Below are 4,902 nucleotides of genomic sequence, written 5' to 3'. Positions count from 1 at the left end.
TTGCTCCGCTAGTCTGAAGGGTCTGCCGCCAAGCCTGAAGGACTTTGGAGATGTGTTCTCTAAAAAAGAGGAAGAGATACTACCTCCCCGTCATCCTTATGATTTCCTTATTGATCTTATTCCTAATGCCAAACTGCCTGAAGTGCGAATGTACAACTAGTCAGGGCCGGAACGGACCTCTATGAAAGAATATGTCAATGAACGTTTATGGAAGGGTCATATTCGTCCTTCCTCCTCACCTGTAGCGATTGGATTCTTCTTTGTAAAAAAAGGATAGGGGGCTCTGCCCTTTCCTCGAATACCATCAACTAAACAAAATTATGGTTAGAAATACTTACCCACTTCCACTCATCCCCGACCTATATAATCAGCTTACTGGGGCCAAATGGTTTTCTAAGCTTGATCGTAGAGGTGCATATAATCTGACACAAATCCGGGAGGGTGATAAGTGGAAGACAGCATTTTTAACATCTGAGGGTTTATTTGAGAACCTGGTCATGCCTTTTGGTTTAACCAATGCACCTGCTGTCTTTCAGAACTTTATGAATGTTTTTTGGAAAAAATATGTATGTGGTCAATTTAAGGAGTGCTATGGCTATAGAGCACACTGCAATAGATTAGTGGAAAACCTTTTATTAAACCACTAGGCGTGTCGGCAGCAGACTGCTACCTTCCTCAGGTGGATTGAAACACCTTTCATTGAAACCCAATTAAACCACCTGGTGCTTCTCATGCTGTGCTCTTCCATGTTTATTGTCTTAGAACTTTATGAATGACATTTTTTCTGATATTATTGGAAAATTGGAAGGTTTATTGTGGTATACCTTGATGATATTCTAATTTTTTCATCTGATCTGGATTCGCACTCTGAGCATGTTCGTTATGTTTTTACAGAGACTCAGGGAAAATGTTTTGTTTGTCAAATTAGAAAAATGTACTTTCTCTGTTCAAGAAATGTCATTTCTAGGGTTCACCATATCTGCTGAAGGGTTTAAGATGGATCCTGGGAAGGTGCAAGCTATAATTGATTGGGTTCAACCTCACGACCTTAAAGCACTACAGTGTTTTTTAGGATTCGCCAATTATTATAAAAAATGTATTAGGGGTTTTTCACATTTCGTTAAACCTCTTACCGATCTTACATGTAAGGGGGTGAATCTAAAGGTTTGGTAGTCAGATGCCATTGAGACCTTTAATAGACTAAAAGGGTGCTTCATGACTGCTCCAGTTTTGATTCAACCTGATCTTCAGAAACCATTTATGGTAGAGGTGGATGCCTCAGAGTTTGGGGTGGGGGATGGTTTTGTCTCAAGGTCCTAAAACCCTGACGAACTTAAGGCCATGTGCATTTTTTTCTAGGAAATTTTCATCTGCTGAGAGAAATTATGATGTTGGAAATCGTGAACTGCTTGTTGTCAAGTTAGCGTTTGAGGAATGGAGGCATTTTCTGTAGGGAGCTATTCATCAGGTCACGGTTGTGACTGATCATAAAAATGTAGCTTATATTGAATCTGTTAAACGTTTAACCCCTAGAGAAACAGCATCATCCAGCTCATCAATAGCGGTCTCTTGGCCAAGAAAATTGCCAAACTGCATCATGTGAGTGCCATGACAGAAGAATACAAAATGAAGTCCCTCCATCTATTCAGAAGACAAAAGGTGGATATCCAGGCAAAATTTCGGAGTCAACAAGTCAGCTCATTCCAAGATCTTTTAGTTTTGGTGTGTCAAACAAGACAGTGGAGATGGCTCGTTTGCTTCATAATAGTGAGATCACAGACGTCGATGCAAGCACTGAACGACACACATTACACAAGTTTGCAATGGTGGCCCGAAAAAGCCTCAATTTCAATACTGCCATAAGAAGCATTGGTTCGAGTTTGCAAACGAGTACGACAAGTGGACATTTAAAGATTTTAAAAGGGTGATTTCGAGCGATGAGACGAAAGTCAATAGACTAGGCTCTGATAGGTGCAAATGGGTCTGAAAGAAACAAGAGAAAAAGGGGCTAATGAATTGAGAAATTGAAGGAAATGTTAAGTTTGGTGGAGAAAGCCTGATGATATGGGGCTGTTTCATAGCCAAAGGCATTGGATACTTGACCAGGATCGATGGTGGTCTCAATGCTGAGCTATATGTGAGTATCTTACAACATAAGTTACTTTGTACGCTCAAGTACTATGGGTATGAAAAGGACGACATAGTGTTCCAAGAGGACAACAACACGAAGCATATGTCAAGATTTGCGAAAAGATGGTTTAGTGACAATGAAGTAGAGGTGGTGGAATGGCCCAAACAGTCCCCAGACCCCAGCCCAATCATACCCTTGTGGGTAGAGTTGAAGAAAAAACTGTATACATACCCAAGTGAGTCAACCAGTATGCACCAACTGTGGGAACGTGTAGAAGAGAATTGAGATCAAATTTTGGTCGACACATATTTGAATCTGATCGAGAGTATTCCCAGACGGATTCAGGGTTGAAAGCCAAAGGTGGATTTACAAAATACTAACAAAATAATAAAATTAAAACCTAGATCTTTAGGAGCAAAACAGTAACAATGTAGTGACATGACAAGAATCTGCATAACTAATCATATGCTAAATAGTTTCAAGTCAAATTTAAGTATGAGATATCCAAAATGATTGTCTATAAAATGATAGCAGTCTCAAGTTCAAAGCAGAAGTGGATAATGAGATATGGAGCCTGAAAGTCAAAAGTTCAAAACACTGTTACCCTTTTGATCTTCACTGTATGTGGAATGTATGTATTTGCTTCATTAATATATTATTTTATTGTATACAGTGTAATCAATACATTTCAACTGTAACTGCCACACGTGGTTGTTTTAAAACACTGCATCCCATTTGGGTGGGTTTGTTATCTTTGCTTTGACCTAGACCTTTAAATGGAGCTACTGATAATTGTTTGTTCTGCTTGGAGTGGTTGAACATGGGAGACCTGTATGAAATCTTTTTGGAAATAAAATCCTGGCTGTATGTAATTACCACTAGCTGCCGTTTTCAAGTTTATTTCATAGTAGTCTTACATTAAAGACAATCACTAGATTTCACCTAGATTCGCTATCTTTAATTTTCAAATTTCTCTACATTATTGGAAAAAGACTAACTACTATGATGTCTCAATTTATTACACACAGAAAAGAAGAGATCCTGCTCCCCCTACCTACTGTATATTTAGCATCCCTCCCAAAGGCAGCATCACCATGGATGAGACTATACAGCATTACTGAGAAGTGTGGCTGTGAATCCAGGTCTGCAGATAAAACAGCAACAACGCCATCTCTGTGTATCTTAGTCTCAGCGTTACTCTGTCTTTTTGTGGAGGCAGAATGAGTTAAGATCCACTAGTGATCTTGTTTTAATGGGAGAGTTTAAAACTAAATTTTTCTTCTTCTTATCCTCTTAGATTATTTATGTCCACAGAGTTCAGCTTAAATTACATTTGCTCATAAGTCAGCTGAAAAAACTCAGAATAAAAAAAATAATAGTAATAAGCTCTCCAGCCACAAATAGCTCACTCAGGGACTCTTAGATCGCTCATTCTGCAGCCACTATCAGACAGTACAACACAGAGGCTATAGAAGGTAAACAGTGCAACATTTTAATGAAACCCAATTGTAAAAATTATTTTTAGCTAAAAAATGCTCCTTAACATGTCTATATCCTTGAAAGGTCTAAGGCTATGTGCACATGATGCTTTTTTGATGCGTTTTTGTGGTGTATTTTTACGTCCATAAATGGTTAAAAAACGCAATGGGATACTTATGCAAGGTAATGCAATCACAATCCTGAAGTGTTGTGCACAAGATCAGTCAGTTTACACCCGTATTTGCAGCATTTTGTTTTCTGCAGCATGTCAATTCATTTTGCATTTCTGCAGTGTTTTTGATGCATTGACTTCAATTGAGTCTGTCAAATCTGCAGCAAAAACGCAGGTGTTAAAAGGTTTGCGTATTTGCTGCTTATTTGCTGCCAAAAACGCTGCAAATTGTCAAAGGAAATGATGTCAGAAGGAGGAAGAGTGTGTGGGCGGAAAATGTGTGTCTGTCTGTATCTGCCTGTGTCTGTGTGTACTCATGCAATGAACAGCCCATAGTGATTGTATTTAGGTGTCGTCTGATGGGACTCCTACCCCCATCCAGCTACATCTTTTGTCACATATAACAGAGACAGCATGAGCCGATGATGGGAGAATAGTCTCATCATCTGGTGCCTGTGTTTAATTGTAAAAAAAATGAAAACATTTACATAATTACATTCATAATAGTTGGCCTGTGTGAATTTTTCGCTCATTGGTTGTCGGGGACACGGGCAATTTCAGGAAAATCAAGCTGGTCAAATGTTAATGTATTTAATGAGCTGATGAACACAGAGAGGCATTTATATATGTAGATTGGTAATATAATAAAATGGTTTGATAAGTAAAGGCTAAAAAAATGTTTTGAGGTTGTGGTGCCACATGCAGGTTATTGTTTTTTCTGCAGGTTTCTGAAAATGAATGTTTAAACTGTATTTATCAAATCGTGAATGTGTGGGTTGTATGTGTTTTTTCTTGCTGAAGGGGCCAAGTTTACCTTTCAAATGGTGTATTTTTTGTGTGTGTGAGGCGAAGTAATCACGGAAAAAGCAGTGCATGTTTACAAATATGTTTGCATATGTGACTCACCATTTGTGTGTGTGGGGTGAAGTAATCACTGAAAAAGCAGTGCATGTTTACAAATGTGTTTGCATATTTGAGTCACCTGCAGTGAAGTGTGCAATCCTCTAATTTGCCTCAAATAGGCTGGGCAAGCACTTCAGCAAGCTGTAAATACCCCAAGGCAAATGCCACCTGCAGGTAATTTGGCCTTTGAAATGGTGTATCATTTGTGTGTATCGGT

This window comes from Ranitomeya variabilis, chromosome 1 (genome assembly GCF_051348905.1).
Source record: "Ranitomeya variabilis isolate aRanVar5 chromosome 1, aRanVar5.hap1, whole genome shotgun sequence".
NCBI lineage: Eukaryota > Metazoa > Chordata > Amphibia > Anura > Dendrobatidae > Ranitomeya > Ranitomeya variabilis.
The sequence above is the reverse complement of the archived record's forward strand: the minus strand, read 5'-3'. Positions refer to the sequence as shown.